Below are 14165 nucleotides of genomic sequence, written 5' to 3'. Positions count from 1 at the left end.
CCTTGACTATGCAAGGAAACAAAGTTATAATATAAGTTCATAGCACACATTGCTGTTACAAGGTATAGTGTAATAATTTACAAAAGAATGTTTTGCAGAAATTTGTTAACATGTACTGTTCGCCCTTCAGAAACAAACTAATAATAATCCAGAAATTTAAATCTATAAAAACATTGTTTAAGGAGGACATAGTTGGTAGTCTTTAGAAACTAATATAAACCTTAACCTTTCATCATAAGAATATAACCCAAAAGGTAGAAGTCTGAGAAAACGGCTTGCCAAGAGTTCATATGCACTTGATCTCTTTTTGGAAGACTTTGTTTTCATTAGTTTAGTACTTCTTGGAAATTAATTTTCAAAGCATCAATCATTCATATCACTGTCACCTTCCTCCTCCTTCTCTTCCACATCATTGCCATTATCTTCATATGATAGAATATTCACCTAGTAAAAAAATAACTCTATTTTCAAAGTATATGCCTTATTCAGACTGACTTAGGAGATAATTAATAAAATCATTTAGTCATGAGCGCTAAGATGCCCAACTACCAAATTTACTCACATATACCAGGATGAATCGGCATATGTGTGTTGGGAATGAAGGCAGGTGACCATCAGCCAGTTAGTGTCATTAAAGACCTTCAGAGTGTATGGGAACAGATGGGGCCAGATTTGACCAGGATAGTTACAAAAGGAGACTGCAAGAATGAAGGTACTGATATAGGTTCCACTACAAGAAACGACAGATATTACAACAGAACTGAGAAATACATCAAGAATTTAATTGGAGGAGACAGAGAAACTGGCATCTGAAAATTTATACAAGGTAGGGAAAATTTTGTCTTGGGAAAATCTAGGATTTTGGTTTTCCTGAATGAGGATGACCCAGCAAAAATACTCTTTCATTCTGCATTCTATTACTACCTTATAACCAAACATATAAAGGTATAGTGTGTAAGTTGATAAAAAACAACACAGTGGTCCTTTTTATCACTACTCTTCAGATGAGACAACTATTCAAGACATACCCATCTTATAAAATGACAGAGAAAACTCATGCTAACTACCTATATTAAAAACAAACAAACAGGGGCGCCTGGGTGGCGCAGTCAGTTAAGCGTCCGACTTCAGCCAGGTCATGATCTCACGGTCTGTGGGTTCAAGCCCCGCATCAGGCTCTGGGCTGATGGCTCAGAGCCTGGAGCTTGTTTCCGATTCTGTGTCTCCCTCTCTCTCTGCCCCTCCCCCGTTCGTGCTCTGTCTCGCTCTGTCCCAAAAATAAATAAAAAACGTTGAAAAAAAATTTTTTTAAATAAAAACAAACAAACAAACAAACAAACCTAACCAGTCACTCTTTAATAGAACAGAACAACAACAAAAAAGCAAAAATGTTTTCAGAGAATTAATGGCAAAAGAGAAGTGAACCCTGACGAAGAGATTATATTCTATATTAACAGAGATAATATAGAAAATAAAATTATTTAAATGACCAGTAAGAGTTTCACAGAAATTTTAAAAATGACTAAGGCCACAAAATAACACAAGTTGTGATGAAAAATAAGTATCCCAAATAATAAATATTGAATAGAATTCATAACTATTATAATCAAATATATATTCATTTGTGGACAATAAGACAATGGATTCATAATTTAGAATAAGCAATGACAATTCAATAGTTTGAAGATTATGTTTCCAATTAATGGTACTGGCACATTGCAAAAGAAATGCATCATGACCCTTATCTCACAGCTTTAACCACTTAGGTAGAAATGAATACTAGATCTAAATGTAAGAGCTAAAAGTATCTAACTTCTATATGAAAACATAACAGAAAAACCTTGTTGACCTTGAGTGCAAAGATTTAACTTTTAAACAGGATCCACACACATTACAAAAATGAGAGACAGAGAGAGACAGAGAAAGGACAGGAGGAGGAAAAAAGAAGTAACAATAGATGAATTATACTTTGACACATTTACTTGCATTTGCTTCTGCAACAATACCTGTTTTTTTTGATGGTCCCTCCTCTTCATCCTGAACTCTTGTGATGAAGTGCCCAAGATTCAATCTCTCATTCCCTCCTTGTCTAACTACACATATTTTCCTGATCTTGTCTGACGTAATTATTGTAATTTATATTATTCTAACTTTCAATTTTTATCTCTAGCTGGCATTGATCTCTCATTTCCAAATGTATATATCCCAGGGGAAGGGCACAGAGAGAAAGGAGTAGGAAGATTATTTAAAGAAATAGTGGGTGAGGGGCACCTGGGTAATTCAGTAGGTTAAGCATCTGACTTCAGCTCATGGTCTCACAGTTCATAAATTCAAGCCCTGCATTGGGCTCTGTGCTGACAATTTAGAGTCTGAAGCCTGCTTCAGATCCTGTGTTTCCCTCTCTCTCTGCCCCTCCCCACTCATGCTCTGTCTCTCTGTCTCTCTCTCAAAAGTAAATAGGGGCACCTGGGTGGCTCAGTTGGTTAAGCCTCAGACTTCAGCTCAGGTCATGATCTTATGGTTTGTGGGTTTGAGCCCTGCATCAGGCTCTGTGCTGACAGCTCAGAGCTTGGAGCTCACTTCCAATTCTGTGTCTCCTCTCTCTGCCCCTCCCTCACTCATGCTCTGTCTCTCTCAAAAATGAATAAATGTTAAAAAAAATTTTTTAAATGTAAATAAACATAAAAAAAGAAAAAAAAGAGAGTGGCTGAAAACTTCCTAAACATGGATAGAAAAATGGACATCCAAATCCACAAAGTCCAAAGGATTTCAAATAAGACGACCCAAAGGAATTTATATCAAGGCACATTGTAGTCAAGCTGTCCAAAAATCAGACAAAGACAACATTTTGAAAGCAGCAAGAGAAAAATGATTCATCATGTACAAGAAAGCCTCCATTGGACTATCAGTAGATTTCTCAGTAGAAATCTTACAGGCCATAGTGAGTGGTAAGATACAGTAAATGCTGAAAGAATAAAAAAACAACCTGTCAATGAAGAATAATATACCCAGAAAAAAATGTCCTTCAAAATGAAGAAATGCACCAGACAAATAAGTTCATCACCACTAGACCTTCCTATATAAATGCTAGTGTTCTTCAAGATGAAATAAGAGGATATTAAACAACAAAAAATATGAATGCATAAAACTCACTGTAAAGGTAAATACATAAACAACTACTGAATACTGTAGTATTGTGTAGTGGTATGCATATTACTTCCAATTATTTTCTTGACATCTCCATTAGAATATTTAACATATATCAAAACTAAAATTTCTATTTTTCCCCTACATCCACTAATAAATTCCTTATTTCAGTTGGTGACATTCCATCCCTTCAGATGTTGAAATAAAAAACTGTGGGGTCAATTCTCTGTTTCTATTTTACTAACACCTCATATCCAATCTATTAAGCAAATCCACAACTCTCTATCTTCCCGACAGTTCCATTTCAAGCACTTTAAACTCCTCCACTCCCACCCCATCAGCCCATAACTGAACTATTGAAAAAGTCTTCTATGTGGTCTCCCTGCTTCTAATCTTGTCTCCTTGTGTTCTATTCTGAACACTGAATCATATTATGTACATATATGCATGTGTACATATATATGTATGGGTATGCATGCGTGTACATTCAGATATACATTTATATATGTATTATATATGATATATAGTATACATAATGTCAAAGACTGTAATTCATTTCAAAATTCTACAATGGCTCTTTGTTTCATCCAGAAAAAGGCAAGTTACCTCCCTTACTCATCCTCTTCTACCCCAACCTTTCCATATTATTTGCTCCAGTTTTACTTTTCTTGAGCACAGCAATCACACTCTCGCCACAGAGACTTTGTGCTGGCTGTTTCTCCTTCAAACCTTTCTTTCACCAGATGCCCATTTCCTTTACTACAGTCATGTCTTTTCTCAAATAAATCTTTCAGTGGAGAAAGCCCTATTTTAAATACAAGCACACATTTGTTCATCTTAGCATCTCAATTCCCATTATACTGCAAGATATTTTATTTCTTCTTTTATTTAGTTCAAATCCTTTGTAATATATTATATTTATTTATCTTGTTTATCTTGACTATTATATATTGCCTCTCTCCTCAGTAGAATGAAAATACCACAAGGCCAGGAAATTTTATCTGTTTGGTTTACTGAAGAACCCCAACCACTTCACAGAGTATCTAATATGTAGGATACATTCAATTAAAAAAAATTGTTAAATAAATGCATGTGTTCAAACTGGTTTACTTGTATATATGCAGTAGTACTAAGTTCTGATTATTTTTTGTTGTTTTTTTCATTTTGCTTTTTTTTAACGTTCATTTATTATTGAGAGATAGAGAGAGACAAAGCATGAGCAGAAAGCTCATTATTGAGAGATAGAGAGAGACAAAGCATGAGCAGAAAGCTCATTATTGAGAGATAGAGAGAGACAAAGCATGAGGGGCAGAAAGATGGGGAGACACAGAATCTGAAGCAGGCTCCGGGCTCTGAGCTGTTGGCACTGAGCCTGATGCAAGGCTCGAAGTCACAAACTGCAAGATCATGACCTGAGCCAAAGTTGTTTGCCTAACCGACTGAGCCACCCAGGTGCCCCTACCCCTTGTTGTTCTGAGCACTATGTCAAAGTTATTTTTTTTCCAGATTAAAAGTACATAGAGTACATGGAAAGGATTCAATTTAAGAAGAAAAGAAAAGAAAAGAAAAGAAAAGAAAAGAAAAGAAAAGAAAAGAAAAGAAAAGAAAAGAAAAGAAAGCAGATTATATATTTCAAAAATAGTACCTACCAACAGAATTAAAGTAAATATACTCATTTATTAAGGATGTGGAATGGTGACTTAAAATCAGTATTTGAGGTTAAGAAGCAAATTAGAAAAGGATAAAATGATCTTTCACCTCCCAAGTTACATTTCTAGTTTTTTTCAATATAGTTATATTCAGTTATCTTAAGTATATATTCAACATATGTACTTAATATTCAGTAATTTTTATTTCAATTTGAATACACTAGCACAGGACATAATTAAGCAAACAATCTGCAGAAAAAATTATATTCATTTCTTTACAAAATGTCAACAACAGAATATCCTTCTGTCTTTCCAACTCTGTGACAGCCATGCCTCAGCTGTGCTACCACAATTACCACCACAGCAACAACAACAGCAAAATAAATAATAAAAGATGCACAAATTTAATCTCATTTCACATGAACTTCAGAGTAAACTAGAAGTTTGTTAGACTGGATGTTATTACTAATGTGACAGTTTATAGAGAAAAGAGACAAAGCCTATGATGAGGTCACATGGTTAGGATGTGTTGAAACTAAGACCCAAACCAGTCCTTTACATTTGCCGAGGAGCACGCTGGTTTGCACAATTCTAAAGGGACAAACATTTCTTCCTTTTCTGTTTTTGTCTTCGTACAAGTGGTCAAGAACGTAAGTCTCCCTTTATTTTCTAAAACTTAACTTGGGAGTTAAGACTGGTGAAAGACAAGTCTATTTTTGTTGTACAAATATCTACTGTGATATCAATTTTTAAATTTATAATCCATGTAATATCACTTTATTTCCTGATTTTAAATTCTGAAAATAATCCACATCTATAAATGTCAACATACATCATATTCCACGTTTGTCAAATATCATCCATCTTTATTCTCCCAGGACTACCACAAGTGCCCAATAACTCTTACACAGAACTACTCTGTGAGCCTTCTAACTGCCTTACCTTTTTCCCCAGCAAACCCCGAAAATCTGGTAAAGTCTGGTATGGAGGTGGTTTTTCAAGGAATCAATGCCTGAGAAACTATCTAAAGAAAAGGAATTACTTAGGACACCCACAAGGATCTTTTAATATAAAGGTTACATGCTTGACCTGTGATTAGAAGTGGCCAAAAATACAGAACCTCATTAAGGTGTGAAATATACCCAAAGGAATACAAAACTTCTCATGTAATTTGAAAATGTCATGAGTGGCCCTATCCTTACAACATCATACAAATAAAACAAGAGATTTAACTTTGGTAAGGCCTAATGATAATGATAAGGTCTAATTCCTTTAGATTTCCTATTTAGTAAATTTGCTACATGTTTATCCAAGCAATATGCACAGTGAAAAAAAGGGTTTGTAACTCCTTTCATGTGTTTGAAGGCAACTTATTGTTATATCACAGACTGAGTTTATCACTATTTTAATAATAGTTTAAAACCTTAATATTTGGATAGTGCTGGTCTACCTTACAAGTATATTTCTATTTTCTCCTGACCATTATAATGCAGCTTTTATGTTTTTAATCACCCTACAAATCATAAAGTTACTGTGTATTTCTGAGAAGCTATATTGAAGTTGGTGGTGGGTTAATTTTTTTTTAATGTCAGATTAAAAATTTGTAATGTTTTATAACATCTCATGTGTAGCAAATAAACTGCTAAACATTGTGTCAGGTTTTCATAGGTTTGTGAGAAAATGCAATTCTTAAAAAAAACTAGGAAAACAAGAAAATTAAGACATGAATGAAATTGTACTTCTAGTCATTTAAGCCTTTTTATTATAATCAATATCTAGTAATTAACTTAAATAAATAATTAGTTACTTTTGAAGCTGTCTAAATTCAGAATTACTATTGTAAAACAGGAAGGTATTTTAAATATTATCTTAAGGTTTTTATAATATTCCAACGTGTAAAGTAGTTTCAAACAAATCTCTCTTGAATTTTATTATTCGTCTTTTATATAAAGAGACAGATTGGCTTTGACAGTTCTAGACGAGTGTGAATACAGTAATTTATAAGATACTTAATATTCCATAGCATTATGTCTTAAGAATGTAACCTTAAAAAAATCAATCCTTAAACCATGCAAACTTTCTTGTCATATTGAATAAAATCCCTATAAATGTATCATGTTAATGCATATTTTCTATTATATTGTGAGAAACCACGATATTCAATTAAATGATAAAGATAATTGCATAAACATATTTCCTACAATTCAAGCGGTAAATTTTATAGTATTTAGAGGAGTCTGTTTACAAACTGTAATGGACTCCAAGTAAATTTAATAATGATCATTCTTCTAATTATTCATCTTCAAAACAACAATTGTATATGGTAATAGACATTCTTTTGGACAGAACACATACCTTCAACTGGCAGAAAAATAATAAACATATGAAATAAATTTCAGATGTAAATTTGGATTTAATGGCTATTGGAAAAATCCAAGATCTCTATTTTACATTTCCATAATCAATATTAATTTTACTACAACAAATCATTATTATCTATATAATAACTATTGAATCATGGTAAGTGTTTAAGCTTCAAATGTTTATATAAGAATTACTGTTATAAAGTGAATTTAATCTTTCTGTATATATTCTTTCTGTTTATTTTAAAATACAATTTCGTTATTTAGAATTATTTTACTAAACATCTATTCATTGTACACATAAATGTATATATACATACATATATACATCATTATATACTCCATAATATATATGTGATATATATAAAGAATACATAAACTGTGTATGTGTGATGAGAATATCACTGCATTATGGGAGAGAGCCAGGCTTACTAGAGGGGCTCTGAAGCTTAAAATGTCAAGTATGATGTGCAAGTAAGAAGGTGGAGCTAAAACAGGTAATGGACATCTATTGCAGTTGTGTGTGCCTTCATCCTTTCCCTATTCCCTAAGGGGTGAGCCTCCATTGCTGTATGGGTGGTCTCTCAATTCCTTAGCCTCCTTCCCATTTATTCCTTCACAGGTGATTCCCTTCAGGAAGACCCTCAGAGAACCTGAACTCACACATAGGTTAACCGATCAGGTGGTGACAATTAAAAAGAACCAGAAGGAATGACACATTCAAGAAATGTAAGAGGTTAAGGATATTAATGTAAGACTAGAGGGAAAAGCATATGCAAATGCCATCCTGGCTCATGGTTGAAGAAAGTGGGGAAAAATATTAAAGACATAGGCAGTAGTAAGATGAAGCAAAATCTTATGGTCAAAAAAGGCTGGTTGGATATTTTTTTCTCCTAAATGCAATGATAAATTCTCAAAAGCAAAAATTTATATGTGATTTATGTTTTGACAAGATCATCACACTGAAGGAAAGAATGAACTATTTTTATTTTTTTCTTTTTTTTAATTAAATGTTTATTCTTGAGAGAGAGAGAAAGAGAGACAGAGAGTGAGCAGGGAGGGGCAGAGAAAGAAGACAGAATCTGAAGCAGGCTCCAGGCTCTGAGTTGTCAGTACAGAGTCCAATGCAGGGCTCAAACCCGTGAACTGTGAGATCATGACCTGAAGTTGGACGCTCAAACTGACTGAACCACCCAGGCACCCCCAAGAATGAACTATTTTTAAAAGTAGAGTCCAATACACACAGAGTGCACTTTTTTTTTTTTTTACCTGTCCATATATTTCATCAACCTTTTAAGTTCCTACAAACAGCTTTCAGTTAAATACTGCTGCCAGGATCTGTAACTACCTTAAAAGATATCATGAAGAAAATGTCCTTAAAAAAAAAAAAAGTCCTTATTATTTGAGTACCAATGGAATGATTTTATTCTAATTTAATAATAACATTAAACTAATTTTAAAAAGTCATATGTAATCAATAATTTAGAATGTATTGACTGTATTTAATGGTGTGAAGGAGGATCCAAATCAATTTATAGGTACTCAATAAGAAAACTGGAAAATATACAATGTTCAATATAAAAATAGAACTACTTTGAACTCTATTCAATATGTCTTGGGCACAAACAGACTAGAGAGATATGAGATATATAAGCAAGAAATACTATTAAATATTTATGAACAGCATTAAAGAAATAAATGAAGTGATTTAGGAAATTATATCTGTGATACTTAGGACTCTGACTCTGGTTAAGATCCAGAAAATCAAAACAATGTTATAAATATTTACTCTTCCAACTAACAATTCCTTCTTAGATGGAGGCTATAAATAAAATATAAGAGCTAACATTTTCTGGAAACTTTATTAGGATTTATCTTCTGAGATATTTCTTTCTCCTTCTACTTTTCTGAAGTCATGACCACAAACTGTATAACCTGAAAAGTGTGTATAGTCATTTTGGTTCTGGCTTCATAGTTAGTTTCCCTACCTGTAATCTTGTTCCTATGATATCTGCACTTTAGAGAAAAGCAGTGAAAACAAATTTTTTAAACTTAAATCATATTAAACTTTGCACAAAATGTTCTAAAAATGTCCCATTACACTTACAAGAAAATAGAAGCACTTTACCCCTGTTTGCAAAACCCCACATGCTATGGCTCCTGCCTAACCTGCCAATCTATTATTTATTGGTTGTCTTTAATCATTCTGCTCCAGATATATTGACTTTCTTTCTTCTCCTCAGAATGATCACATTCTTTTCTTAGGAAATTGTTTTTCTTGACCAAAATGTCTCCTTTATAGCTGTTCAGGTATCTTACTCAAAATGTCATATCCTGACATAGGCCTTATATATTAGCCTCTATTGCAAGATACTGAAGACCTACAGTACTGAGCTTTAAAAGTACTTATTTAGCTCATAGTCTATAGATCACTGAATTATTATGGATTCAGCTGGATGGTTCTTTATTTCTTTTGTTTGGACTCAGTCACATATTTGCTGATAAGCTAACTTTTAGTTGGGCCTAAAAAGATGACTGGGTCATGAGTCTTTCATTTTCTATGCAGGCTCTTCAAAGCATACTTTTATGGTGGAAGCTGAGGTTGAACCATGAGAGTGAAAGCCTTGGCATGTATCCTATGTGAGGATATCCCATTAGCCAAAGTAAGTCAAATGGCCAAACCCAGAATCAACTACTGGAAGAACCAGACTCCATCACTCTAGTGAGATGATCACAATATATCAAAGGGCATGAATGCAGGGAGAAACCAAAGATTGCCACCACTAATGAAATTAATCTTCCACAGCTTTCCCTCTGGCCATAATTATTTACATCCTTTTTACCTGCAAAAAACTCATTCCCTACCAAGCCCATCAAAGCTCCATTTAATCAGGTCAAGCTCAAAGTATAGGCCCTCATGACCAAATTCAAGTCCAAATAAATCTCATCTTTATCTGGGGATGAGGAGCTAAAAAAGACACCCCCTTGGGGCGCCTGGGTGGCTCAGTCGGTTGAGCGTCCGACTTCGGCTCAGGTCATGATCTCACGGTTCGTGGGTTCGAGCCCCGCGTCGGGCTCTGTGCTGACAGCTCAGAGCCTGGAGCCTGCTTCAGATTCTGTGTGTCCCTCTCTCTCTGACCCTCCCCTGTTCATACTCTGTCTCTCTCTGTCTCAAAAATAAATAAACGTTAAAAAAAATTAAAAAAAAAAAAGACACCCCCAGAAACTTAAAAGATGCAATGACAAGAGACAGGCAGAATAACCACACAGATTGTTTCATTTGAAATAGAGATGAAGAATGGATGGTATAGAGCAGTAGCTTGTCCACATCAACTTCCACATCCTGCTGGGATAGTGTTGTCTGCGATGCCTACTCTAGGAATGGTAAGTATCCTTTTAACAGACCCTGATTCTGTTCCAGAAGACTGGTTTTTTAATCCATTTTCTTTCATTTCTTTTAACTTCACTTCCTTGGACGTCATTTTTTTTTCTTTCCACTAGACTTCTTGGGTCCCTCTATAAAAGGTATTAAAGCATACTACAGAATTTTCTCAGCCTATTCCCTAGTAAAATCTTGGAGGTTCAGAGATTTGCTTTACTCCAGAATAAGCAAACTCAGTCCATTTTAGCTCAGGCTGTAGAAACCTTTTCATTATTAGTTCCTGAAAAACCTTAAATTTTATTATTCACTTATTATAATCCAACCCATACAGCAAAAGCCATACTCATAATTACTTTCTTGCTAAGCCTCCCTCTCTGGGTTTGTTTTTTGCTATTTTGAGACTAGGCTTCTGTGTGCTATGAACTAAAGCTTCCTAGAGGTTCTTTGGGGAAAGCTGAATGTGTCTAGGAGGCACTGCCTTAATTTAGTAAAAGGTCATTACAGAGATTCACACCTCAATGGTTGTGAGATCTGTACTCTGAGGCCATATCTTCTTTGAGAGTATTATACTCGCCCAGGGTAAGAAGCAATGTTATTATTCTAACTTAGGAAGTCTAGCCGTCACTTGCAAACTTCATACCACTTTTTCTGTTTTTCTTATGAGTACCCCTCTTTCTCATAATATTCAGTTAAAAGGAATCAGTTGCCTCTTCCAGTAGTTAGCTCGGAGACATTTTTTTTACATTAAAAATTTATCATATAAAACTTTGTTAACTTACAGAAGAATATAATTTTATAAAATAGTCCCCCATTACATAGTACAGGTACTACTATCTGTGTGTTTTTAACACCGAACTTCTGACACCAAATGTATGTTCTTTTTTTTCCCCCCCACACCAACCAATTATGCAACTCTCCAGGTACCAACTGGATGTCCTACGAGTTGATTCAATTTTTTGACACTACCTCGAATTAGTGCAGACCCCACAGGTTAAGGGCTCAGTCTGAAAAGACTGCCCCTATTCAGCAAGAAATTTCAAGTCAGAGCGACCCAGGCTTCTGACCAATTGACTATTTCAGTCAAGGGTTTCCCATTACCCCCTCCTCAGGCTTGATAATTTGCTAGAACTTCTCACAGAACTCAGGACAGCACTTTATTTACATTTATTGACCTATTATAAAGGATACAACTCAAGAACAGCCAAACAGAAGAGATGTACAGGGAAGGTGGGAGTGCGGGGTTTTCCTTGCTCTCAGTTGGCACACCCTACTCTCAGCACCTCGACACACTCATCAACCAGAAACTCTTCAAACCCCATCATTCACAGTTTTTATGGAAGCTCCATTACTTTTCAGGGCATGATTGATTAAATCACTGACCCCTGTTGATTAACTCCATCTCTAGCCTCTCTCTCCTCTCCTTAGGTTAGGATGTGGGGTTGCAATTTCCTTTAATCACATGATTGGTTCCTCTGGTAGCCAGGCCCCATCCCTGGAGCTATCTAGAAGCTAACTGAGTGTCACCTCATTAGCGTAAACTCAGGTATGATTAAAGAAGCTTGTTATGAATAAGAAAAGATGTACCTCTCACACCTATCACTTAGGAAATTCCAAGGGTTTTAGAGAATCTTGTGCCAGAAACAAGGAGTGAAGAATAAATATAAATCTCTTATTATGTTCCAATATCACAACAGGTTGTTAGTTTTCCTGGATGCATAGAGTATCGTGGTCATTTGGAATACTCTGGCAACCAACATAATATATTTCATTATATTTTATATTTAATATGTCAGCACTCCAATTGTACTGATTTCTGCATCAGAACTCTATTACTGCAAGTACACTGTATAACAAACCACCTTCAAATATCAGTGGATTAAAACAACGAATTTGGCCTGTGTTTCGATGTGCAGTTCTCCCTATTCTGGGTTCAGTCACTCACATCTGTCAGGCAGGCAGTTTGCTGTCAGACTGGGTGACACAATGATTTCTCGTTGCATTTATCATCCTCCAGCAGTGGGCCCCGGCATGTTCTCTAAGCAACGTAGCTTCAAAAGAAGCAAAGGACTCTACTTCTGTGAAATAGGCTTTTATAATATTGGCCCAAACACGTCAAATGTGTGAATTCAGAATCCTCAGATTCAAAAGATAGCAAAAGAGACTGTCTCTCCTCAGGGAGATGGCCTGCAAAGTCACATGGGGGATCTGGTTAAAGACAGAGAAGAACTGGGGCCAAAAATACAATCAATCAATGACATCTTTCTTGACTGACTAAATTTAAGAGCTGCACATTCTTCGTAAAGGCTAGTTAGCATTTCCAACTTTATTTCCTCAGAAGGCACTGCAATTCTGAACTTACCTGGTTTTAGACCTTAGAGTTTTTATTAAAACCAAACCTTTAGATCCAGGTGGTTCATTATTTCTGGATTCCCTCAGCAATTTAGTTCTTGTAACTAGGCCTTGTGGAATTATTAAGGTTTGGATATGAGATGGCGATGAACTGTACCACAGAGTGCGAGAGGGGCCGAGCACTGCACTGTCTCAAGTCAAATGCCCTATGGAGACTGCAGAGACTAAAGCATAACTGTGATCAGAAAGAATCCCCTTCACAGTATAGTATTAGGGAGAGTGATCTTAGTGCTGTAGTACATAAGAGAGAGGTAGACACTTGTTTAACGCGTATAGTTATAACTTAATTATAATGTAACAATTTATAATTTCATACAATTATAATTTAAATCAGTGCACAACTGATGACAAGCTAATGGTTGTTTAGGTACCTACTCAGCAGCGCGAGACCCTTTCATTTAACACTGTCAAAAATTCACTATAGATATCATTGAATAAATTGATACACAGTGGAACCAAAATTACTGAACATTCACCTCAGATTGCCAAATGAATAACAAACTAACAGAGATATTACTTTAAACTTCGAAGGGATTCCATAATAATTTAAAATTAGTAGAGATCCTGGGAAGATGGTGGCGTAGGAGGACACTGGGCTCACCGCGTGTCCTGCTGATCACTTAGATTCCACCTACACCTGCCTAAATAACCCAGAAAACCGCCAGAAGATTAGCAGAACGGAGTCTCCAGAGCCAAGCACAGACGAGAGGCCCACGGAAGAGGGTAGGAAGGGCGGAGAGGCTGTGCACAATACACAGACTGGCGGGAGGGAGCCAGGTCAGAGGGGTGGCCCGCCGGCCAAACAGAGCCCCTGAGTCTGGCTTGCAAAAGCGGAGGGGCCGGACAGAGTGTGTCCCACAGCAAGCAGGACTTGACATCTGGAAGGTTATAAGCTAACAGCTCTGCTCTGAGAATGGGTGGGCTAGAGGAAAAGGGGAGGGAGAGTTGTTGAGCCCCAGACAACAGAGCTCAGCTTGACGGGGAACAACGGCGCTCGCCAGCGCAATCTCCCTCCCCCATCCCCCAGCCAAAATCCCAAAGGGAACCAGATGCTGCCAGGGAACTTGCTTGCACCGTGCAAACACCCAACACTGTGCTTCTGTGGATCCATCCCTCCAGTGGTGGGTCTGACTCCCTCCTGGTGCCGCAGGGCTCCTCCTGAAGCGGATCTCCGAAGGAAGAGCAAGCTGAGCCTGCCCCTCTCGCCCCTGTGCA

Source organism: Acinonyx jubatus, chromosome A1, assembly GCF_027475565.1.
Source record: "Acinonyx jubatus isolate Ajub_Pintada_27869175 chromosome A1, VMU_Ajub_asm_v1.0, whole genome shotgun sequence".
Taxonomy (NCBI): domain Eukaryota; kingdom Metazoa; phylum Chordata; class Mammalia; order Carnivora; family Felidae; genus Acinonyx; species Acinonyx jubatus.
This window is presented reverse-complemented; position numbering follows the sequence as displayed.